This window comes from Oncorhynchus nerka, linkage group LG7 (assembly GCF_034236695.1).
Source record: "Oncorhynchus nerka isolate Pitt River linkage group LG7, Oner_Uvic_2.0, whole genome shotgun sequence".
Classification (NCBI taxonomy): Eukaryota; Metazoa; Chordata; class Actinopteri; order Salmoniformes; family Salmonidae; genus Oncorhynchus; species Oncorhynchus nerka.
Genome location: NC_088402.1, coordinates 28,346,291 through 28,373,767, shown reverse-complemented (window position 1 = coordinate 28,373,767; position 27,477 = coordinate 28,346,291).

Here is a 27,477-nt window from a genome sequence, read left to right as displayed (position 1 = left end):
CAGTCACAGTGGTCAGGTATTCTGCCACTGTGTACTCTCTGTTTAGGGCCAAATAGCATTCTAGTTTGCTGTTTTTTTGTTAATTCTTTGCAATGTGTCAAATAATTATCCTTTTGTTTTCTCGTGATTAGGTTGGGTCTAATTGTGTTGCTGTAATGGGGCTCTGTGGGGTCTGTTTGTGTTTGTGAACAGAGCTCCAGGACCAGCTTGCTTAGGGGACTCTAGTCCAGGTTCATCTCTCTGTAGGTGATGGCTTTGTTATGGAAGGTTTGGAAATTGCTTTCTTTTAAGTGGTTGTAGAATTTAACAGACTTTTAAAAAATTTAGATCATTAGCGGGTATCGGCCTAATTCGGCTCTGCATGTATTATTTGGTGTTTTACGTTGTACACATAGGATATATTTGAGGAATTCTGCGTGCAAAGTCTCAATTTGGTGTTTGTCCCATTTTGTGAATTATTTTGTGAATTCTCTCTCTCTCCAGACCCCTCCTCTGCCTCTCTTTCCAGCCCCCCGTCCCTCTGTCTCTCTCTCTACCCCATCCCTCTGTTATAATTCGATTTCAATTGAAGGGCTTTATAGGCATGGGAAACATATGTTACCATCGCCAAAGCAAGTGAAGTAGATGAATAAACAAAAGTGAAATCAAAATACAAATTGACAGTAAACATTACAATCACAGAAGTTCCAAAAGCATAGACATTTCAAATGTCATATTATGTCTATATGCAGTGTTGTAACGATGTGCAAATAGTTCATGTACAAAAGGGAAAATAAATAAACATAAATATGGGTTGTATTTACAATGGTGTTTGTTCTTCACCGGTTGCCCTTTTCTTGTGGCAACAGGTCACAAATCTTGCTGCTGTGATGGCACACTGTGGTATTTCACCCAGTAGATATGGGAGTACCAACCCCCAAAAAACAAATGGAATTATTTGTGGATCTGTGTAATCTGAGGGAAATATGTGTCTCTAATATGGTCAGAAATGTGGCAGGAGGTTAGGAAGTGCATCTCAGTTTCCACCTAATTTTATGGGAAGTGTGCACATAGTCTGTGAGAGCCAGGTCTTCTCTTGAGAGCCAGGTCTGCCTAAGATGGCCTTTCTCAATAGCAAGAGTTAGCAGTTGATGTTACTCTTCATTAACACAGACCCCAAAGCAAATCAGGGAGAGGAAAATAGGTTTATTCCAAGAGGAGAAATCATAGATATTATTTTGAGAGGTAGATGTTCATTCTCCCGTCCTCAGTAATTCTCTCCACAGAACAAAGTGACAGGATGTAATTTATAACCCCTCCCTAGCCTGTGGTTCACCACTTAGAAATCCTTGCAATAAAACTGGGCCAATGACCAAATAACAAGTATCCTGTTTCAGGCTCAATGTATTGACAAATTCCTCCCATGTCTCTGATCCATTGATCATTAATTCCCTATTACAGAAAAAAACACTATTCCCATTGACCGTTAATTCCCTATTACAGAAAAAAACACTATTTCCATTGACCGTTAATTCCCTATTACAGAAAAAAACACTATTCCCATTGACCGTTAATTCCCTATTACAGAAAAAAACACTATTTCCATTGACCGTTAATTCCCTATTACAGAAAAAAACACTATTCCCATTGACCGTTAATTCCCTATTACAGAAAAAAACACTATTTCCATTGACCGTTAATTCCCTATTACAGAAAAAAACACTATTTCCATTGACCGTTAATTCCCTATTACAGAAAAAAACACTATTCCCATTGACCGTTAATTCCCTATTACAGAAAAAAACACTATTTCCATTGACCGTTAATTCCCTATTACAGAAAAAAACACTATTCCCATTGACCGTTAATTCCCTATTACAGAAAAAAACACTATTTCCATTGATCGTTAATTCCCTATTACAGAAAAAAACACTATTTCCATTGATCGTTAATTCCCTCTTGACCTTTAGTCCTCTGTGTTGTGTATTATCTTAAACTATTCTTACACAAGGCTTTGCTCATTGAGACTGTACATAGTCAAAGCTTTCCTTAAGTTTGGGTCAGTTACAGTGGTCAGGTATTCTGCCACTGTGTACTCTCTCTTTAGGGCCAAATGGCATTCTATAGGTTGCTCTGTTTTTTTGTTAATTCTTCCCAATGTATCAAATAATTATCGTTTTCTCGTGATTAGGTTGGGTCTAATTGTGTTGCTGTCCTGGGGCTTTGCGGGGTCTGTTTGTGTTTGTGAACGGAGTCCCAGGACCAGCTTGTTTAGGGGACTCTTCTCCAGGTTAATCTCTCTGTAGGTGATGTTTTTCTCTCTCTCTCTCTCTTTTTCTCTCTCCCCCAGAGTGCCCCGTCAGGGGTCTGTCTGCTTATGTGCTCTGTATCTAAGCACCTAGAGGTGTGATCTATGGAAGGGTAATGGCTATGGTAATGGTCCTGAGAACTGGCTGTTCAATAGAAGAGCGTGATTGAATCATCTAAGGAGATCCACCCCTCGGGAAGTCATTAAACGTATCGAAAGCTGGGGACTACAAGGTTCTATCTGCAAAAAGATGATTCTGAGATAATTGTCTTTGAAGTTCCAATGTTTATTTTGTACTGTTTTAAACTTAACATACATTGGGGTATTTACAGTACAATATAGGTAGAGAACATTGACCAGAACAAGGCAATCGCTCAATTTGGACAAAATTCCTGATAGAACCTTACCGTCCCAGGCTCTCAATATATGTAGCATTCTCATAATGGTGTGAATAATGTCCATACCTTCCATAGGACTAATGGAGAGATTAGCATGATTTGACACAAATTGGTGTAATAAAATTGTGTGTGTGTGTCATGTTCAGCCTTCACTCGCCAAAGCCTCTCATCTGATTGATGTAGATCATGTTTCAGATTGTCTCCCATGATAAGACTGATACTGGTGTGGTTTCTTCTTCTTGACGTCTTCTCTGTCTGCTTGTCTTCTCCTCATGTTGTTGCAAATTCTCTCTTTTTTTAAACATGTCCCTCCATCCTCTCATCCTTCTGGTCAAACAGGAGACAGACATCCTTGACGATCAAAACAGAAAATAAACATATCCTATTTTTCAAATAATTTGTCCAGAAAGCGAGATATATTATATTCATTCATCAAGAGTATTTACAGGCTTGTATGAAAAGATCCTTCAATTGTATATCCAATTGGGATTTTCATTCATGAATTCATGAATAATAAGAAGTTATTATCATTTACAAAACAACCCACTCAAAACACAACCTGAATAGGTGAGTTTCCCCTTCCATTACCATGAAACAATGCTCTCAGTCAATGGACCAGTGAGTTCATATATCTATTACGTGATGTAGACCGTGTCAATGATAATAATATAGATGATTATTTATAGTGAATAATATATTGTTTAAACTGATCATTTCAAGTGGTTATTTAACCCAAACACACTTGAAACCCAACCTAAAGCAATAGCTTTCATAACCACCCTCTGTAATATACCCCAAAATACATAAAAGCATAGTAAAAACATAAAGAAACTCCCATGTATGTAGAAATACAGAACACAATCCCCACACCCTTGAAACCCACAGATTTTCAAAACCATCCTCTATGCTAAAAAGACCAAAAAACATTTGCATTTATAGGGTCTGCTCATACACATGGTGGTCCTAATCAGCCACTTATGTGGTGCCATTGTTTTGTTTTTATTTGCGTGTGTATGATGGAGAAATTAGTTCCTGTCCATCAAGCACAATAGAGCTGTCACAACCAATGAAGAAGGCCATTTGTTTGTAGACATTCCCTTGCAATGCATTTACACCAATACCACAAACCGAGGGCAAGGTAGACCCGCAAATCAATATATATTGGATACAGTCCAGTTCCTGCCTCTCCGATCCCTCTCTCGCTCTGGTTAGGGAGGTTGTTTGTAAGAATTTCAACCTGGAAGAAAGTCTAAACATGAGAATATTTAGTCCCCTGACTGCAAACCATCATTAAGCCATGACAACATCATTATGAAATGGTGACTGAAGAGGTTGCTAATGATTTGACCTGACCTTGACCTGGCGCAGATGCCTCAAGAACATCCATGGCCAGAGGACAAAGAATCAAGCCCAAGACCAGTGGCGATGGCACACTTTACTATAGAGGCCTTATGTTCCTCGAGGAACGAAGTCTTGAATGAGCTGGATGAGCTCCTATCAACAGGATCTTTTTTTTAACCTTTATTTAACTATCAACAGGTACTGAAAAAATGGAATATCCTGTTTCTCAGAGTCATGGCTGAACGTGGACATGGATAAAATACAGCTCTCTAGTTTTTCAATGTATTGTCAAGACCAGACGGCAGACTCGAGTAAGACCAGGGAGGAGGTGTTTGTCTCTGTTAACAACAGACGGCGCGCAATCTCTAATGTTAAGGAGGTCTCAGAGTTTTTGCTCGCCTGAGTTAGAAAAAATACCTCATGATAAGCTGCAGACTATACTATGTATTCACCAAGAGAGTTTTAATCTGTATTTTTTGTAACTTTCTATTTACCACCAGAAACCGATGCTGGTGCTAAGACTGCACTCAACGAGCTGTAAAGGGCCAGAAGCAAACAAGACAATGCACTTTCACATGATGTTAATGCAAGGAAACTTGTAAGCTATAAAAATCCATAGAGAGTTGCAAACTCTCTATATATAAACTCCCAGAAATGTATTGGGAAAAGCACCAACGTTAGTCAGCACCTCTATTCAAAATAATATTATCTGGGTGTGCGCCAGCTCATGCTCACACCAAATGTGAATCACCACCTGGATTCGGTCTTATGTAGCAAAATGAAATGGTGTTTTTTACATTGGATAAAAGTAGAGACTCAGAGCTACAAAATGGTATATCATACACTACAGGAACAATAGGAAAATAATTCTGCTTATAAAGTTGATCAACTTGTTTGAGAAAATGGCCTTTGAATGTTTTATTATCTAGAGAAGAGCTCTTCTTTGTCTACACCCATTCAGCATAGTTCACACCCTCTTAAATTAACTTAAGGCTTCCCGCTAGCGAGACAACTACCGGTGAAACTGGAGGGCACGTAATTCAAATAAATAATCATAAAAATGATGGATATTAAACATTTAGGAGCATACAAGTGCTCGGTTAAAAGCTTAAATTCTTGTTAATCTAACTGCATGCCATGCGATTGTTTGAGGATGGCGCACCACTTCAAAATATTTTTTCCCCAGCACAGGTTTCATAAATTCACAAATAGCAATTAAATATTCACATACTTTTTGAAAATCTTCCTCTGATTTGTCATTCAAAGGGTCCCAGCTACAACATGTAGTGTCGTTTTGTTAGATAAAATCCTTCTTTATATCCCAAAAAGTCAGTTTAGTTGGCGCCATCGATTTGAGTAAGCCACTCGTTCAACGTGCAGAGAAAGGAATCCAAACAGCTACTTCTTTGTTAAAACAAGTCTAAATACATATATATTTAATCCTCAGATACCCTAAAATGTAATTAAACTATAATATTTCATACGAAAAGAAGTATGTTCAATAGGAAAACAATATTAGCAGGTGTGTGTCCTCTTTGTCGCGCAAGCATACACAAATTTCCAAGTCTGTATCCCTGTGGTAAAACTCATATTTCTTCCTCGTTTTGGAAGAAACAAGCCTGAAACCTTGAACAACAACTACTGACACCCAGTTGAAGCCATATTAATTGCATACTGGGAGCTAGATTAAATATTTTCCCTATATGTTCTATTGGAAGAGCATGGGTTCTCAAAAAAAATAATTCTGGTTGTTTTTTCTTTCGATTTTCTCCTACCAAATATATTGTGTTATAGTCTCCTACGTTATTTAAATATTTCTACAAACTTCAAAGTGTCTTCTTTCCAATGGTACAAATGATATGCATATCCTAGCTTCAGGGCCTGAGCAACAGGCTATCACTTTGGGCACGTCAGTCAGGCGGAAATTGAGAAAAAAGGACCCTAGCACACTTGACGCTCTGGCCGATGATTGGATAACTGGAAAACAGCCTAACCAGCTCTGCTGGCAACAATTTCATTACGCTTTTTTGCAGATGTTTCCTGGCACCGGCCATATTCAGCAGGTGTTATACACACATCACGTAACGTTAGCTAACGAGCCAGCCAGCTAACGTTAGCTAGTTAAACAACAATGAACTGTGCCAACAATGCCACCGTGCTGGGAGCTAACCTACCAGGTTCAATGTTAGCTAGCTAACAGTACACTTTAGCTTGAAATTAAAAACACTTCCTGTCAAAATTTGAAACCTGTAAATCTGAAAATGTAGGTAGCTAACGCTAGACTATCTTACCTGCATACATCATCATGCGTGATGGACACGTCTCCCTGTCAGGAACGCCATACCACGCTTGCCCTTAGTTTGAAGATGCAATCCGGAGACAGGTGTTTTCTCCAACTCTTTAGCTATCATACTCTAATTCCACTGATTTCAAAACTTGATCCTCCTGAAAGTGGAGAGCAACACTTATGCAGTTCCACCTCTGAATACATTTTTTTAGAAGCTGCGTTCGACGGGATTAACAACACAGACTGACGAGCTCAAATAGACAGAAGCCTCTATATGGCAGACCAATCCGAACTCATCTCTCAGCATGTCCAGCCTACTCATTATCTCAGCCAATCATGGCTAGTGTGAAGGTTGCTATATTTTTCTGTGGCTTAACGAACGAGGCTCGTAATTGAACAATTTTATTCATATTTACAGATTGCATCCAAGTTTGTTATTAAGGCACATGAAAGTTCACATTTTTGAGAAGGCATTTCTGCCCCCAAAAAAGTTTTACGTTCAAACGTAAAGGTTGTGACTTGCGACAAACGCCTAGTTTCCTGAATCGGGTCACAAATGTGTTTGATGGACCGCGAGAAAAGAGCAGGAATAGGCTTTTGTAGGCTACAGTCCAAGCTATATCTTCCAATGCTGTGACCGCTGTCGACATCCAAAGATTGAATAAACACTTGGAGGTAAGGATGACAGCAGTGATGTAGTCTACGGCGATACGGATATCACTTATTATTGATATCTACATAGCGCATTGATGTGAATCACATCGCTGCTGTCTCATTTAGCTATGGGCGCCTTACGGATTGTGATTGTTGTGGATGAATCCAAAAATGGTTGAATTCAACAAGTTTAAGCTGCCTATCAATAATGTTTTCGGAGAGCCAATGAAAAAAGCGCTCTTGCAACAGCTGCATAATGCAGATCCCAGCCTATGGAATAAAAGTGGGGCTTTTATTGCTTAATCTAATTCATGCTGATACATTTATTTTTTTATCCATAGGGCTAATGGACACATGTTCAAACTCGCAGACTTTTGATGAACTTAAAATGGCAATCTTTTGTTGCTACATCCATTTTTGGACTTATAAATATATATATCCATTGATTCTTGAAGAATATAATTTGTAAATTCCTCATGAGCATAGTTAAACTGTCACACTATTCTGATAGACTTTGGTTTTTAATGTAAAGATATCATTTAATCATATTATTCTATGTAGTAGAAAGTGATGGGATAGAAGAAGCCTACTTAACAAACACATCCATATATGGCCAGCTATGTAAACTTTAACATTGATTTATCCTGCAATAGATGTTGTTCAATTGGTAACATACATTTTTGTTGTCTTCTAATGGCTCTTAAGGGGAAAGTAATCTAAAAGTAACGGAATGTAATCAGATCACGTTACTGAGTTTGGGTAATCCAAAAGTTACGTTACTGATTACAATTTTGGACAGGTAACTAGTAACTGTAACGGATTACATTTAGAAAGTAACCTACCCAACCCTAGCTACCTCAAATACCTACCCCTGCACATTGACTCGGTACTCCCTGTTTGTAGCCATGTTATTTTTTACCCATTATTTTATTCAATATTCACCTTGTATTTATTTCTCATGTCACTATTTTATTTTTATTCTATTATTTTCACTCTACGTTGTTGGAAAAGGACCCGTAAGTAAGTATTTCAGTTGGTGATGAAGCATGTGACAAAAAACATTTGATTTGAAGTAAGTATTAATGATTTGATCAATCAATTGAACTGAAACAAACGTATTTTAGGCAGCAGGAACAGAGCTAGGCAGAGGAGCCTACCATAGCTATACACTGGTAGGAGTCAAAATACATCTGTCTACACCCAGTCAGAACACTCTACCCCCAGTCAAAATTCTCTACCCCCAGTCAAAACTCTCTACCCCCAGTCAAAACTCTCTACCCACAGTCAGAACCCCATTCCCCCAGTCAGAACTCCATACCCCCAGGCAGAACTCCATACCCCCAGTCAGAACTCCATACCCCAGTCAGAACTCTCTACCCCCAGTCAGAACTCCATTCCCCAGTCAGAACTCCATTCCCCCAGTCAGAACCCCATTCCCCCAGTCGGAACTCCATACCCCCAGGCAGAACTCCATACCCCCAGTCAGAACTCCATTCCCCAGTCAGAACTCCATACCCCCAGGCAGAACTCCATACCCCCAGTCAGAACTCCATACCCCCAGTCAGAACTCTCTACCCCCAGTCAGAACTCCATTCCCCCAGTCAGAACTCCATTCCCCCAGTCAGAACCCCATTCCCCCAGTCGGAACTCCATACCCCCAGGCAGAACTCCATACCCCCAGTCAGAACTCCATACCCCCAGTCAGAACTCCATACCCCCAGGCAGAACTCCATAACCCCAGTCAGAACTCCATACCCCCAGTCAGAACTCTCTACCCCCAGTCAGAACTCCATACCCCCAGTCAGAGCTCCATACCCCCAGTCAGAACTCTCTACCCCCAGTCAGAACTCCATTACCCCAGTCAGAACTCCATTCCCCCAGTCAGAACTCTCTACCCCCAGTCAGAACTCCATTACCCCAGTCAGAACTCTCTACCCCCAGTCAGAACTCTCTACCCCAGTCAGAACTCCATACCCCCAGTCAGAACTGTCTACCCCAGTCAGAACTCCATTCCCCCAGTCAGAACCCCATTCCCCAGTCAGAACTCCATACCCCCAGTCAGAACTCCATACCCCCAGTCAGAACTCTCTACCCCCAGTCAGAACTCCATACCCCCAGTCAGAACTCCATTCCCCAGTCAGAACTCCATTCCCCCAGTCAGAACCCCATTCCCTCAGTCAGAACTCCATACCCCAGTCTGAACTCCATTCCCCCAGTCAGAACTCCATACCCCAGGCAGAACTCTCTACGCCCAGTCAGAAGTCTCTACCCCCAGTCAGAACTCCATACCCCCAGTCAGAACTCCATACCCCCAGTCAGAACTCTCTACCCCCAGTCAGAACCCATACCCCCAGTCAGAACTCTCTACCCCAGTCAGAACTCTCTACCCCCAGTCAGAACTCCATACCCCCAGTCAGAACTGTCTACCCCAGTCAGAACTCCATTCCCCCAGTCAGAACCCCATTCCCCCAGTCAGAACTCCATACCCCCAGTCAGAACTCCATACCCCCAGTCAGATCTCTACCCCAGTCAGAACTCCATACCCCCAGTCAGAACTCCATTCCCCCAGTCAGAACCCCATTCCCTCAGTCAGAACTCCATACCCCCAGTCTGAACTCCATTCCCCCAGTCAGAACTCCATACCCCCAGGCAGAACTCTCTACGCCCAGTCAGAACTCTCTACCCCCAGTCAGAACTCCATACCCCCAGTCAGAACTCTCTACCCCCAGTCAGAACTCCATACCCCCAGTCAGAACTCTCTACCCCCAGTCAGAACTCTCTACCCCCAGTCAGAACTCCATACCCCCAGTCAGAACTGTCTACCCCCAGTCAGAACTCCATTCCCCAGTCAGAACCCCATTCCCCCAGTCAGAACTCCATACCCCCAGTCAGAACTCCATACCCCCAGTCAGAACTCTCTACCCCCAGTCAGAACTCCATACCCCCAGTCAGAACTCTATTCCCCCAGTCAGAACTCCATTCCCCAGTCAGAACCCCATTCCCTCAGTCAGAACTCCATACCCCAGTCTGAACTCCATTCCCCCAGTCAGAACTCCATACCCCCAGGCAGAACTCTCTACGCCCAGTCAGAACTCTCTACCCCCAGTCAGAACTCCATACCCCCAGTCAGAACTCCATACCCCCAGTCAGAACTCTCTACCCCCAGTCAGAACTCCATACCCCCAGTCAGAACTCTCTACCCCAAGTCAGAACTCTCTACCCCCAGTCAGAACTCCATACCCCCAGTCAGAACTCCATTCCCCAGTCAGAACTCCATTCCCCCAGTCAGAACCCCATTCCCTCAGTCAGAACTCCATACCCCCAGTCAGAACTCCATACCCCCAGGCAGAACTCTCTACGCCCAGTCAGAACTCTCTACCCCAGTCAGAACTCCATACCCCCAGTCAGAACTCCATACCCCCAGTCAGAACTCTCTATCCCCAGTCAGAACTCCATTACCCCAGTCAGAACTCCATTCCCCCAGTCAGAACTCTCTACCCCAGTCAGAACTCCATTCCCCCAGTCAGAACTCTCTACCCCCAGTCAGAACTCCATTACCCCAGTCATAACTCCATTCCCCCAGTCAGAACTCCATACCCCCAGTCAGAACTCCATTCCCCCAGTCAGAACTCTCTACCCCAGTCAGTGAGAAGACATCTAATTGCTAATCTATAATCCTTTTAATATACTCTTGCCTTTTTGCGACCAACTCTTTCTCTCTCTTCACCCAATGCGTCCGTCAATTATTTTTGTTATTGATAACCTCGTCAAGCAGAGACAAAAGGGAGAAAAAAATAGTCAGTCACCATTTCTACTTTTTCAACTTTTTTCTACCATTTCTGTAATCAGCATCAATAAATGTTTGGCTCATATTCACTGTGTGTAGGCTTAATATTAATGGTGTTATGCCTACTGAAACTGATGGAGCAGGTGCCCTCTCAATTCGATCCATTTGTAAATAAAAATAAATAAATAAACAAGGTATAGCTTATTTTATTGATTCAAATATAGAGAATATGGCCTTCAGTGTCCACTCCAAAACATCAGATAACACTTACGCATATCATTCTCTTTTCGTGGACGCCATAACAGGTTATTCACTTCATGCCAACGTGCATAAGAATGTGTATAGATCACTCTCTCAACTGTGAAGGGACCTCTGACCCTTTGAAATTAGCCAATCTAAAGCAGCGGTCAGGTCACTCTCAAGGTTGTTGTTGGCCCAGATGGTGAACTCCATTCAATTACATTTAAAATACCTGAATATAACCACAAATGGTCTTTTAACGATTGACAACCAGATTTTAAGATTGAAGAGATTAATGAAAATATATATTTATGAACAAGAATATTGCTCTGTGTCTTGTCATTGGGCCTAGATTCAATCCGGGCCGCGGCAGATCCATGTTATAGCGCGATGGACCTTTCAAGGCAATTTCCGATTGAGCCGACATATGCAACTTTTACCATGAATGTGGTCTCCGCGAATACAGGTACATTGCCTGTAAAATGTGCATAGAGGACAAAACACGATCAGATTGTATTTGGCCCTTGGTTCAGTTACACCACTGTCATGATTATCATGCATCAATAAATGTAAATGTAATAATGTTTTAGTTTTACTGATATTATAGCCCCAGGCGCATAAATGAATACATTGATATACATGAATATATTGAAATGTCAGTATATATCAAGGTAATATACATCAGACATCTTTATAGAATATTAACTGTACAGTTTAAATTGTACCCATATAACACGTCCACAGGGGCATCTGTCTGCATTCATAAATAATACATAAATATCCTTCTAATATATATAAATACCATCCACAATATAATGAAACATTGAAGCATAACCCTCAGGTTATATTGACGTCCCACACAAAGTGGCCCTCCTCTGGAGTCCACTTCATTAACCCTGGTCAATAGAACCCAGAGAAATAGAGAGAGAGTGTGAGAGAGAGGGGGAGAGAGAGAGATTGAGAGAAATAGATGGAGAGAGAGCGATAGAGATGGGGGAGAGAGAGAGACAGATAGAGGGAGAGTGAGATGGAGAGAAAGAGAGAGATGGAGAGACAAACAAGCGAACACATTTCAATCTGCCTATTTCGGATCCAATGACCCAGAATAATGACCTCAAGGCTTAACTCAGATATCCCCATTTAAATCCAAAAATACAATTCAAAATGTCTCTAAGAATGTTTGTTTTTTGTTAGATTTTCAGTTCCCAGAGGCCAAAGTTGGATATGTGTTTGTAGCTATGTAGGCTAGACGAGACTCGAGAGGTCAGGATTTGATCATAAAGGCAAGATTCTGATAAAATTCTGATAAAAAGGTTGAAAGATGAGGAAGTCTATATGAGGCTGAGCTGGATGAGGTGAATAAAGGGTGTGTACTTATCAAATTAATTAATTTATCTAAACAAGATTAAAAGACTATAAGGTTTAATCAGACAACCTTCCTTCCAAAGCCCTGAGGCTGTGCTCTGTCTTTCAGACACAATCAGTATTCATTAATATATATTTTATGGTGTTATTGAAGTTTTAATAAGAATAACAAACAACGGGTAGGAAAGACTAACACTCTGGAAGTCAGGCACTCTGGCTCCCTCTGGGAAACGGTTATTATTATTAAGTGCGAGGGTAACCTTTTATCTCTCTGTCACTTACAGTTATTCATTTAGTTTTAATGGATTTTGGAGGAAGGAAGGAAGGAAGGAAGGTGAGGTTGTGGAGGGAGGAGTTAGAGAAAGTTAGACAAGCTACAACGATTGCCTCAAGACAGAACAAATTGACTATATTATTTCTCACAAAATCTAAATATAGTAATTTAAGTTTGACTTTTTAAAAGAAATGTTATAAAGCTACTGCTTTGATTATATTTAAACTACTACTTAGTATGAATTTTAATCAGATAAAAAAAATAAAAAGATGTCGGAAGTAAATTCAGACAACTTTGAAGAACTGACATAGTGTTACAAACCATCTACTGTCTGGCATGTACGTTCCATGCTCCAAAATACACCTACGAACCAGAACTTTGATTCCTGGTTCAATCTACACATGAAAATGTCATGGGAAATGTATATGAAATTTCTGCTCCTATGAGAAATGCATTATGGCCTTCTGCTGCCGGTAGTACGGGGGACTAACAGGGGGGGAAATGGCAGTTGCTCCTGATGATGCTTTCAAAAAATGCTTTCAAATAAAAGGTTATTTTCTCTCTCTCCTGACGGGGGTCAATGATTTCTCATCCTGTTCCTCACTCAACCCAAAGGAGATGTTACATCTGAATATCAAATATAAGAGGCTTGAATACCAAGTATAAGAGAAAACCGAGAGACTTCAGCGCACAGACAATCAGGGCAGAGACTTCAGCGCACAGACAATCAGGGCAGAGACTTCAGCGCACAGGCAATCAGGGCAGAGACTTCAGCGCACAGACAATCAGGGCAGAGACTTCAGCGCACAGACAATCAGGGCAGAGACTTCAGCGCACGGGCAGAGACTTCAGCGCACAGACAATCAGGGCAGAGACTTCAGCGCACAGACAATCAGGGCAGAGACTTCAGCGCACAGACATTCAGGGCAGAGACTTCAGCGCACAGACAATCAGGGCAGAGACTTCAGTGCACAGACAATCAGGGCAGAGACTTTAGCGCAGACAATCAGGGCAGAGACTTCAGCGCACAGACAATCAGTGCAGAGACTTCAGCGCACAGACAATCAGGGCAGAGACTTCAGCGCACAGACAATCAGGGCAGAGACTTCAGCGCACAGACAATCAGGGCAGAGACTTTAGCGCACAGACATTCAGGGCAGAGACTTCAGCGCACAGACAATCAGGGCAGAGACTTCAGCGCACAGACAATCAGGGCAGAGACTTCAGCGCACAATCAGGGCAGAGACTTCAGCGCACAGACAATCAGGGCAGAGACTTTAGCGCACAGACATTCAGGGCAGAGACTTCAGCGCACAGACAATCAGGACAGAGACTTCAGTGCACAGACAATCAGGGCAGAGACTTTAGCGCACAGACAATCAGGGCAGAGACTTCAGCGCACAGACAATCAGGGCAGAGACTTCAGCGCACAGACATTCAGGGCAGAGACTTTAGCGCACAGACAATCAGAGCAGAGACTTCAGCGCACAGACAATCAGGGCAGAGACTTCAGCGCACAGACAATCAGGGCAGAGACTTCAGCGCACAGACAATCAGGGCAGAGACCTTCAGCGCACAGACAATCAGGGCAGAGACTTCAGCGCACAGACAATCAGGGCAGAGACTTCAGCGCACAGACAATCAGGGCAGAGACTTCAGCGCACAGACATTCAGGGCAGAGACTTCAGCGCACAGACAATCAGGGCAGAGACTTCAGCGCACAGACAATCAGGGCAGAGACTTCAGCGCACAGACAATCAGGGCAGAGACTTCAGCGCACAGACAATCAGGGCAGAGACTTCAGCGCACAGACAATCAGGGCAGAGACTTCAGCGCACAGACATTCAGGGCAGAGACTTCAGCGCACAGACAATCAGGGCAGAGACTTCAGCGCACAGACAATCAGGGCAGAGACTTCAGCGCAAAGACATTCAGGGCAGAGACTTCAGCGCACAGACAATCAGGGCAGAGACTTCAGCGCACAGACAATCAGGGCAGAGACTTCAGCGCACAGACAATCAGGGCAGAGACTTCAGCGCAAAGACATTCAGGGCAGAGACTTCAGCGCACAGACAATCAGGGCAGAGACTTTAGCGCAGACAATCAGGGCAGAGACTTCAGCGCACAGACAATCAGTGCAGAGACTTCAGCGCACAGACAATCAGGGCAGAGACTTCAGCGCACAGACAATCAGGGCAGAGACTTCAGCGCACAGACAATCAGGGCAGAGACTTTAGCGCACAGACATTCAGGGCAGAGACTTCAGCGCACAGACAATCAGGGCAGAGACTTCAGCGCACAGACAATCAGGGCAGAGACTTCAGCGCACAATCAGGGCAGAGACTTCAGCGCACAGACAATCAGGGCAGAGACTTTAGCGCACAGACATTCAGGGCAGACTTCAGCGCACAGACAATCAGGACAGAGACTTCAGTGCACAGACAATCAGGGCAGAGACTTTAGCGCACAGACAATCAGGGCAGAGACTTCAGCGCACAGACAATCAGGGCAGAGACTTCAGCGCACAGACAATCAGGGCAGAGACTTCAGTGCACAGACAATCAGGGCAGAGACTTCAGCGCACAGACAATCAGGGCAGAGACTTCAGCGCACAGACAATCAGGGCAGAGACTTCAGTGCACAGACAATCAGGGCAGAGACTTTAGCGCAGACAATCAGGGCAGAGACTTCAGCGCACAGACAATCAGTGCAGAGACTTCAGCGCACAGACAATCAGGGCAGAGACTTCAGCGCACAGACAATCAGGGCAGAGACTTTAGCGCACAGACATTCAGGGCAGAGACTTCAGCGCACAGACAATCAGGGCAGAGACTTCAGCGCACAGACAATCAGGGCAGAGACTTCAGCGCACAATCAGGGCAGAGACTTCAGCGCACAGACAATCAGGGCAGAGACTTTAGCGCACAGACATTCAGGGCAGAGACTTCAGCGCACAGACAATCAGGACAGAGACTTCAGTGCACAGACAATCAGGGCAGAGACTTTAGCGCACAGACAATCAGGGCAGAGACTTCAGCGCACAGACAATCAGGGCAGAGACTTCAGCGCACAGACATTCAGGGCAGAGACTTTAGCACACAGACAATCAGAGCAGAGACTTCAGCGCACAGACAATCAGGGCAGAGACAATGGATGATGATGACTCATTGGCAACCAATAGGAAGTGAGATGGAAACAAGAGTAATACACATTTAGGTTTAACATAACGTGAGCATATTTATGTCTCTTCTCAGTAATTGTCAAATTAGCTCTGGGGCAATTATACCTGAACCGATAAATGAGCTCAACTAATGAACAAACACTATATGGTGAAGTGTGAACTTTATTGTCTTATCTGTTCTGAGTGGAAATGTCCTGAGGATGTTTCAGTCCTAGAACAAAAACAAAGTCCTGAAGAACAAAAGTCTATGAGGGAGGAAGTGTCCTGAAGAACACAAGTCTATGAGGGAGGAAGTGTCCTGAAGAACAAAAGTCTATGAGGGAGGAAGTGTCCTGAAGAACAAAAGTCTATGAGGGAGGAAGTGTCCTGAAGGACACAAGTCTATGAGGGAGGAAGTGTCCTGAAGTGCACCTTTATTTGCCATTTCAAATTCAGTGGTAATTTAGCCACCACCATCGTCCAATCCCAAACCTTCCAGGAAATGATGAGCAACAATTTGGAGGTGAGCCGTAATGGTGGCAGGTGAGGAACACAGTTGCGAAGATTCAGGAGTGATTCATGGAAACTCATTTTTCATGGCAATTAAAATGATTAAAGCCGGAGGGCCTTTCTGCAGTAACTCTGAATTGCTCCAGGAACAAGGCGGTGCCACAAAGCTGAAGAACCAAAATTGCATTAGTAGTCGAGGAGAACTGTATTAAAATGCAAATGTACAGCTGTTAATAGTTCTTCAAAAACAATAATCCCCCACCGTCAGTCATGTGTCAAAATGGTTAATGGAAAAATACCCCAGAGACACGCAAGGTCCTTTTTCCATTCTGACTTTGATTAAAGGAAGAAATTCTGCTCAGGGAAAACTGTTCATTGCTGGATGGGACTGGGTCTCTGTCCCAAATAGCACCTTCTTCCCTGTGTAGTGCATTACTATTGATCAGGGGCGATAGGGATTTTGTCAAAAGAGGTGCACTATTTAAGGAATAGGGTGCCATTTGGGATGTAGCCTGGGACTGGATGGGGATAGGATTGGCAGAGTGTGGCTTAATGTGGGCAGGATCCCAAACTCATTGTTCAGACTTCCTGATTCCAGAGATATGCCTTCTCATGGGAATAGCCTGTCTGTGTTGCCGACAAGGGGGAAGACGATCCCATCTCTACAGCTCTAAATCTGACGTGCATGTATTAAAGACATTCATCACCCCGTTGTGTTTAGCACTTAACCTGTATTGAGTAACGCTTCAATGAAATGCTTATGATACATCTGCCTGCCTGTGAATGAAGAGGGAGGTTAGGGAGCAGCTGTGGCTGAAGGAGTGTCACACAGAAAGACATAATTGAATGAATAGTCTACTTGGTTATTCTGTCTCTTCATTATGATTCTGCTGGGGGTTATAGAGAGATGAGAGTGTTCTCTCTCTCACCAGAGGGAAAAATGCCGTTTTCACTCCAACTAGACAGCATGGGCCATGGGGAGACATTGTTGTTGCACATTGAAGCAAATGTATTAAGGACATTATGATTCGTTATGAAACCTCAGATAACACAGAGACTAAGTAAAACATGTATGTCTGTTTATGGCCAATCACCCATCCCTGATCATCAAATTGTGTCTTGATATGTGTCTGTCAATGAATAGATATAATGGCCACGTTAAAGGGAACCTTCACCTCTAGACACTATTTGGGGTGTTTTTTCCCAGTCACCCTACATAATAATGAGAGGGTGTTTCAGGCATAAGTATGCATTATAGATGTATTTTGTCATTTTAGCATTGGGAAAGTTCAACCAATGACATCATTGGTTGAATGAGTCTGCTGTCTGATTGAAAAATTTATGGATTCATGTGTTGAAGCAATTATTGTGGTCTTTATTTTGCAGACTGCACGATCAGGTGATCACGTGAGTAGATATGACAGTCCTTGTTCATTACAGCTATTGAACATGTCTCAATGGTGTTCCTATCTGCCAAGACATTGCAGGATAGCTAGGTTGACTCATTTTCCCTAGCTTTGTAAAGACTACAGCCTGATGGGAGCCATACTTCCTTTTTTCAAAATGGGAGTGGTGCTAGTTTACAGGTTCACGGGAGGTATGTTACCGTGTACTGTCTGCCTGATACTGCTAAATAATTAGCTACAATGGCTACTTCAATCCAACAGATTCATCTGAGTGCACAAATCAGTATGCCTACCTCCCAAAGTCCAACACTACTACTGGGCTTGTGAAAGCCACACACTCCTAACTAACAGCCAAAGACTCCAGAAAACCAACAATGGCGAGGGTGTTACTTGCTGATATGTCCAAAGCCTTTGATCGAGTAGATCACACAAAGCTCCTGCAATATCTGTCTGACATTGAATTGTGTCCAAGGTTACTAGCCTGGTTCACAGCTACACCACAGGTAGAAGACAGAGGGTGATGGTTACTAGCCTGGCTCAGCAGCTACACCACAGGAAGAAGACAGAGGGTGATGGTTACTAGCCTGGTTCACAGCTACACCACAGGTAGAAGACAGAGGGTGATGGTTACTAGCCTGGCTCAGCAGCTACACCACAGGAAGAAGACAGAGGGTGATGGTTACTAGCCTGGTTCACAGCTACACCACAGGTAGAAGACAGAGGGTGATGGTTACTAGCCTGGCTCAGCAGCTACACCACAGGAAGAAGACAGAGGGTGATGGTTACTAGCCTGGTTCACAGCTACACCACAGGTAGAAGACAGAGGGTGATGGTTACTAGCCTGGCTCAGCAGCTACACTACAGGTAGAAGACAGAGGGTGATGGTTACTAGCCTGGCTCAGCAGCTACACCACAGGAAGAAGACAGAGGGTGATGGTTACTAGCCTGGTTCACAGCTACACCACAGGTAGAAGACAGAGGGTGATGGTTACTAGCCTGGCTCAGCAGCTACACCACAGGAAGAAGACAGAGGGTGATGGTTACTAGCCTGGTGCACAGCTACACCACAGGTAGAAGACAGAGGGTGATGGTTACTAGCCTGGCTCAGCAGCTACACCACAGGAAGAAGACAGAGGGTGATGGTTACTAGCCTGGTTCACAGCTACACCACAGGTAGAAGACAGAGGGTGATGGTTACTAGCCTGGCTCAGCAGCTACACCACAGGAAGAAGACAGAGGGTGATGGTTACTAGCCTGGTTCACAGCTACACCACAGGTAGAAGACAGAGGGTGATGGTTACTAGCCTGGCTCCACAGCTACACCACAGGTAGAAGACAGAGGGTGATGGTTACTAGCCTGGTTCACAGTTACACCACAGGAAGAAGACAGAGGGTGATGGTTACTAGCCTGGTTCACAGCTACACCACAGGTAGAAGACAGAGGGTGATGGTTACTAGCCTGGTTCACAGCTACACTACAGGTAGAAGACAGAGGGTGATGGTTACTAGCCTGGCTCCACAGCTATACCACAGGTAGAAGACAGAGGGTGATGGTTACTAGCCTGGCTCAGCAGCTTACAACACAGGAAGAAGACAGAGGGTGATGGTTACTAGCCTGGTTCACAGTTACACCACAGGAAGAAGACAGAGGGTGATGGTTACTAGCCTGGTTCACAGCTACACCACAGGAAGAAGACAGAGGGTGATGGTTACTAGCCTGGTTCACAGCTACACCACAGGTAGAAGACAGAGGGTGATGGTTACTAGCCTGGCTCCACAGCTATACCACAGGTAGAAGACAGAGGGTGATGGTTACTAGCCTGGCTCAGCAGCTACAACACAGGAAGAAGACAGAGGGTGATGGTTACTAGCCTGGTTCACAGTTACACCACAGGAAGAAGACAGAGGGTGATGGTTACTAGCCTGGCTCCACAGCTACACCACAGGTAGAAGACAGAGGGTGATGGTTACTAGCCTGGTTCACAGCTACAACACAGGAAGAAGACAGAGGGTGATGGTTACTAGCCTGGCTCAGCAGCTACACCACAGGAAGAAGACAGAGGGTGATGGTTACTAGCCTGGCTCCACAGCTACACCACAGGTAGAAGACAGAGGGTGATGGTTACTAGTCTGGTTCACAGTTACACCACAGGAAGAAGACAGAGGGTGATGGTTACTAGCCTGGCTCCACAGCTACACCACAGGTAGAAGACAGAGGGTGATGGTTACTAGCCTGGCTCCACAGCTACACCACAGGTAGAAGACAGAGGGTGATGGTTACTAGCCTGGCTCAGCAGCTACACCACAGGAAGAAGACAGAGGGTGATGGTTACTAGCCTGGCTCCACAGCTACACCACAGGAAGAAGACAGAGGGTGATGGTTACTAGCCTGGCTAAGCAGCTACACCACAGGAAGAAGACAGAGGGTGATGGTTACTAGCCTGGCTCAGCAGCTACACCACAGGAAGAAGACAGAGGGTGATGGTTACTAGCCTGGCTCAGCAGCTACACCACAGGAAGAAGACAGAGGGTGATGGTTACTAGCCTGGCTCAGCAGCTACACCACAGGAAGAAGACAGAGGATGATGGTTACTAGCCTGGTTCACAGCTACACCACAGGTAGAAGACAGAGGGTGATGGTTACTAGCCTGGTTCACAGCTACACCACAGGTAGAAGACAGAGGGTGATGGTTACTAGCCTGGTTCACAGCTACAACACAGGAAGAAGACAGAGGGTAATGGTTACTAGCCTGGCTCAGCAGCTACACCACAGGAAGAAGACAGAGGGTGATGGTTACTAGCCTGGCTCCACAGCTACACCACAGGTAGAAGACAGAGGGTGATGGTTACTAGTCTGGTTCACAGTTACACCACAGGAAGAAGACAGAGGGTGATGGTTACTAGCCTGGCTCCACAGCTACACCACAGGTAGAAGACAGAGGGTGATGGTTACTAGCCTGGCTCCACAGCTACACCACAGGAAGAAGACAGAGGGTGATGGTTACTAGCCTGGCTCAGCAGCTACACCACAGGAAGAAGACAGAGGGTGATGGTTACTAGCCTGGCTCAGCAGCTACACCACAGGAAGAAGACAGAGGGTGATGGTTACTAGCCTGGCTCAGCAGCTACACCACAGGAAGAAGACAGAGGATGATGGTTACTAGCCTGGTTCACAGCTACACCACAGGTAGAAGACAGAGGGTGATGGTTACTAGCCTGGTTCACAGCTACACCACAGGTAGAAGACAGAGGGTGATGGTTACTAGCCTGGCTCCACAGCTACACCACAGGTAGAAGACAGAGGGTGATGGTTACTAGCCTGGCTCAGCAGCTACACCACAGGAAGAAGATAGAGGGTGATGGTTACTAGCCTGGCTCCACAGCTACACCACAGGAAGAAGTAAGAGGGTGATGGTTACTAGCCTGGTTCACAGCTACACCACAGGAAGAAGACAGAGGGTGATGGTTACTAGCCTGGCTCAGCAGCTACACCACAGGAAGAAGACAGAGGGTGATGGTTACTAGCCTGGCTCCACAGCTACACCACAGGAAGAAGACAGAGGGTGATGGTTACGAGCCTGGCTCCACAGCTACACCACAGGTAGAAGACAGAGGGTGATGGCTACTAGCCTGGCTCCACAGCTACACCACAGGTAGAAGACAGAGGGTGATGGTTACTAGCCTGGCTCCACAGCTACACCACAGGAAGAAGACAGAGAGTGGTGGTTACTAGCCTGGCTCCACAGCTACACCACAGGAAGAAGACAGAGGGTGATGGTTACTAGCCTGGTTCACAGCTACACCACAGGTAGAAGACAGAGGGTGATGGTTACTAGCCTGGCTCAGCAGCTACACCACAGGAAGAAGACAGAGGGTGATGGTTACTAGCCTGGCTCAGCAGCTACACCACAGGAAGAAGACAGAGGGTGATGGTTACTAGCCTGGTTCACAGCTACACCACAGGTAGAAGACAGAGGGTGATGGTTACTAGCCTGGCTCAGCAGCTACACCACAGGAAGAAGACAGAGGGTGATGGTTACTAGCCTGGTTCACAGCTACACCACAGGTAGAAGACAGAGGGTGATGGTTACTAGCCTGGCTCAGCAGCTACACCACAGGAAGAAGACAGAGGGTGATGGTTACTAGCCTGGTTCACAGCTACACCACAGGAAGAAGACAGAGGGTGATGGTTACTAGCCTGGCTCCACAGCTACACCACAGGTAGAAGAAAGAGGGTGATGGTTACTAGCCTGGCTCCACAGCTACACCACAGGAAGAAGAAAGAGGGTGATGGTTACTAGCCTGGCTCAGCAGCTACACCACAGGTAGAAGACAGAGGGTGATGGCTACTAGCCTGGCTCAGCAGCTACACCACAGGTAGAAGACAGAGGGTGATGGTTACTAGCCTGGCTCCACAGCTACACCACAGGAAGAAGACAGAGGGTGATGGTTACTAGCCTGGCTCCACAGCTACACTACAGGTAGAAGACAGAGGGTGATGGTTACTAGCCTGGCTCCACAGCTACACCACAGGAAGAAGACAGAGGGTGATGGTTACTAGCCTGGCTCCACAGCTACACCACAGGAAGAAGACAGAGGGTGATGGTTACTAGCCTGGTTCAGCAGCTACACCACAGGAAGAAGACAGAGGGTGATGGTTACTAGCCTGGCTCCACAGCTACACCACAGGTAGAAGACAGAGGGTGATGGTTACTAGCCTGGCTCCACAGCTACACCACAGGAAGAAGACAGAGGGTGATGGTTACTAGCCTGGTTCAGCAGCTACACCACAGGAAGAAGACAGAGGGTGATGGTTACTAGCCTGGCTCCACAGCTACACCACAGGTAGAAGACAGAGGGTGATGGTTACAAGTCTGGCTCCACAGCTACACTACAGGTAGAAGACAGAGGGTGATGGTTACTAGCCTGGTTCACAGCTACACCACAGGTAGAAGACAGAGGGTGATGGTTACTAGCCTGGCTCCACAGGAAGAAGACAGAGGGTGATGGTTACTAGCCTGGTTCACAGCTACACCACAGGTAGAAAACAGAGGGTGATGGTTACTAGCCTGGTTCACAGCTACACCACAGGTAGAAGACAGAGGGTGATGGTTACTAGCCTGGCTCCACAGCTACACCACCGGAAGAAGACAGAGGGTGATGGTTACAAGTCTGGCTCCACAGCTACACTACAGGTAGAAGACAGAGGGTGATGGTTACTAGCCTGGTTCACAGCTACACCACAGGTAGAAGACAGAGGGTGATGGGTTCCACAGGAAGAAGACAGAGGGTGATGGTTACTAGCCTGGTTCACAGCTACACCACAGGTAGAAGACAGAGGGTGATGGTTACTAGCCTGGCTCAGCAGCTACACCACAGGTAGAAGACAGAGGGTGATGGTTACTAGCCTGGCTCCACAGCTACACCACCGGAAGAAGACAGAGGGTGATGGTTACTAGCCTGGCTCCACAGGAAGAAGAAAGAGGGTGATGGTTACTAGCCTGGCTCCACAGCTACACCACAGGAAGAAGACAGGGGGTGATGGTTACTAGCCTGGCTCCACAGCTACACCACAGGAAGAAGACAGAGGGTGATGGTTACTAGCCTGGTTCACAGCTACACCACAGGAAGAAGACAGAGGGTGATGGTTACTAGCCTGGCTCCACAGCTAAACCACAGGAAGAAGACAGAGGGTGATGGTTACTAGCCTGGTTCACAGCTACACCACAGGAAGAAGACAGAGGGTGATGGTTACTAGCCTGGCTCCACAGCTACACCACAGGAAGAAGACAGAGGGTGATGGTTAATAGCCTGGCTCAGCAGCTACACCACAGGTAGAAGACAGAGGGTGATGGTTACTAGCCTGGTTCACAGCTACACCACAGGAAGAAGACAGAGGGTGATGGTTACTAGCCTGGCTCCACAGCTACACCACAGGTAGAAAACAGAGGGTGATGGTTACTAGCCTGGTTCACAGCTACATCACGGGAAGTAAACAGAGAGTGGTGGTTACTAGCCTGGTTCACAGCTACACCACAGGAAGAAGTCAGAGGGTAATGGTTACTAGCCTGGTTCACAGCTACACCACAGGAAGAAGTCAGAGGGTGATGGTTACTAGCCTGGTTCACAGCTACACCACAGGTAGAAGACAGAGGGTGATGGTTACTAGCCTGGCTCCACAGCTACACTACAGGTAGAAGACAGAGGGTGATGGTTACTAGCCTGGCTCCACATCTACACTACAGGTAGAAGACAGAGGGTGATGGTTACTAGCCTGGCTCCACAGCTACACCACAGGAAGAAGACAGAGGGTGATGATTACTAGCCTGGCTCCACAGCTACACCACCGGAAGAAGACAGAAGGTGAAGGTTACTAGCCTGGCTAAGCAGCTACACCACAGGAAGAAGACAGAGGGTGATGGTTACTATCCTGGCTCCACAGCTACACCACAGGAAGAAGACAGAGGGTGATGGTTACTAGCCTGGCTCCACAGCTACACCACAGGAAGAAGACAGAGGGTGATGGTTACTAGCCTGGTTCACAGCTACACCACAGGTAGAAGACAGAGGGTGATGGTTACTAGCCTGGCTCCACAGGAAGAAGACAGAGGGTGATGGTTACTAGCCTGGTTCACAGCTACACCACAGGAAGAAGACAGAGGGTGATGGTTACTAGCCTGGCTCCACAGCTACACCACAGGTAGAAAACAGAGGGTGATGGTTACTAGCCTGGTTCACAGCTACATCACGGGAAGTAAACAGAGGGTGGTGGTTACTAGCCTGGTTCACAGCTACACCACAGGAAGAAGACAGAGGGTGATGGTTACTAGCCTGGCTCCACAGCTACACCACAGGAAGAAGACAGAGGGTGATGGTTAATAGCCTGGCTCAGCAGCTACACCACAGGTAGAAGACAGAGGGTGATGGTTACTAGCCTGGTTCACAGCTACACCACAGGAAGTAAACAGAAGTGGTGGTTACTAGCCTGGTTCACAGCTACACCACAGGAAGAAGGTGATGGTTACTAGCCTGGTTCACAGCTACACCACAGGAAGAAGTCAGAGGGTGATGGTTACTAGCCTGGTTCACAGCTACACCACAGGTAGAAGACAGAGGGTGATGGTTACTAGCCTGGCTCCACAGCTACACTACAGGTAGAAGACAGAGGGTGATGGTTACTAGCCTGGCTCCACAGCTACACCACAGGTAGAAGACAGAGGGTGATGGTTACTAGTCTGGCTCCACAGCTACACCACAGGAAGAAGCTAGCCTGGCTCCACAGCTACACCAGGAAGAAGACAGAAGGTGAATGGTTACTAGCCTGGCTCAACAGCTACACCACAGGAAGAAGACAGAGGGTGATGGTTACTATCCTGGCTCCACAGCTACACCACAGGAAGAAGACAGAGGGTGATGGTTACTAGCCTGGCTCCACAGCTACACCACAGGAAGAAGACAGAGGGTGATGGTTACTACCCTGGCTCCACAGCTACACCACAGGAAGAAGACAGAGGGTGATGGTTACTAGCCTGGTTCAGCAGCTACACCACAGGAAGAAGACAGAGGGTGATGGTTACTAGCCTGGCTCCACAGCTACACCACAGGTAGAAGACAGAGGGTGATGGTTACTAGCCTGGCTCCACAGCTACACCACAGGAAGAAGACAGAGGGTGATGGTTACTAGCCTGGTTCAGCAGCTACACCACAGGAAGAAGACAGAGGGTGATGGTTACTAGCCTGGCTCCACAGCTACACCACAGGTAGAAGACAGAGGGTGATGGTTACAAGTCTGGCTCCACAGCTACACTACAGGTAGAAGACAGAGGGTGATGGTTACTAGCCTGGTTCACAGCTACACCACAGGTAGAAGACAGAGGGTGATGGTTACTAGCCTGGCTCCACAGGAAGAAGACAGAGGGTGATGGTTACTAGCCTGGTTCACAGCTATACCACAGGTAGAAGACAGAGGGTGATGGTTACTAGCCTGGTTCACAGCTACACCACAGGTAGAAGACAGAGGGTGATGGTTACTAGCCTGGCTCACAGCTACACCACAGGAAGAAGACAGAGGGTGATGGTTACTAGCCTGGCTCCACAGGAAGAAGAAAGAGGGTGATGGTTACAGCCTGGCTCCACACCACAGGAAGAAGACGGAGGGTGATGGTTACTAGCCTGGCTCCACAGCTACACAGGAAGAAGACAGAGGGTGATGATTACAGCCTGGCTCCACAGCTACACCACAGGAAGAAGAGGGTGATGGTTACTAGCCTGGTTCACAGCTACACCACAGGTAGAAGACAGAGGGTGATGGTTACTAGCCTGGCTCCACAGCTACACCACAGGAAGAAGAAAGATGGTGATGGTTACTAGCCTGGCTCAGCAGCTACACCACAGGTAGAAGACAGAGGGTGATGGTTAATAGCCTGGCTCAGCAGCTACACCACAGGTAGAAGACAGAGGGTGATGGTTACTAGCCTGGTTCACAGCTACACCACAGGAAGAAGACAGGGGGTGATGGTTACTAGCCTGGCTCCACAGCTACACCACAGGAAGAAGACAGAGGGTGATGGTTACTAGCCTGGTTCACAGCTACACCACAGGAAGAAGACAGAGGGTGATGGTTACTAGCCTGGCTCCACAGCTAAACCACAGGAAGAAGACAGAGGGTGATGGTTACTAGCCTGGTTCACAGCTACACCACAGGAAGAAGACAGAGGGTGATGGTTACTAGCCTGGCTCCACAGCTACACCACAGGAAGAAGACAGAGGGTGATGGTTACTAGCCTGGCTCAGCAGCTACACCACAGGTAGAAGACAGAGGGTGATGGTTACTAGCCTGGTTCACAGCTACACCACAGGAAGAAGACAGAGGGTGATGGTTACTAGCCTGGCTCCACAGCTACACCACAGGTAGAAAACAGAGGGTGATGGTTACTAGCCTGGTTCACAGCTACATCACGGGAAGTAAACAGAGAGTGTGGTTACTAGCCTGGTTCACAGCTACACCACAGGAAGAAGTCAGAGGGTAATGGTTACTAGCCTGGTTCACAGCTACACCACAGGAAGAAGTCAGAGGGTGATGGTTACTAGCCTGGTTCACAGCTACACCACAGGTAGAAGACAGAGGGTGATGGTTACTAGCCTGGCTCCACAGCTACACTACAGGTAGAAGACAGAGGGTGATGGTTACTAGCCTGGCTCCACATCTACACTACAGGTAGAAGACAGAGGGTGATGGTTACTAGTCTGGCTCCACAGCTACACCACAGGAAGAAGACAGAGGGTGATGATTACTAGCCTGGCTCCACAGCTACACCACCGGAAGAAGACAGAAGGTGAAGGTTACTAGCCTGGCTAAGCAGCTACACCACAGGAAGAAGACAGAGGGTGATGGTTACTATCCTGGCTCCACAGCTACACCACAGGAAGAAGACAGAGGGTGATGGTTACTAGCCTGGCTCCACAGCTACACCACAGGAAGAAGACAGAGGGTGATGGTTACTAGCCTGGTTCACAGCTACACCACAGGTAGAAGACAGAGGGTGATGGTTACTAGCCTGGCTCCACAGGAAGAAGACAGAGGGTGATGGTTACTAGCCTGGTTCACAGCTACACCACAGGAAGAAGACAGAGGGTGATGGTTACTAGCCTGGCTCCACAGCTACACCACAGGTAGAAAACAGAGGGTGATGGTTACTAGCCTGGTTCACAGCTACATCACGGGAAGTAAACAGAGGGTGGTGGTTACTAGCCTGGTTCACAGCTACA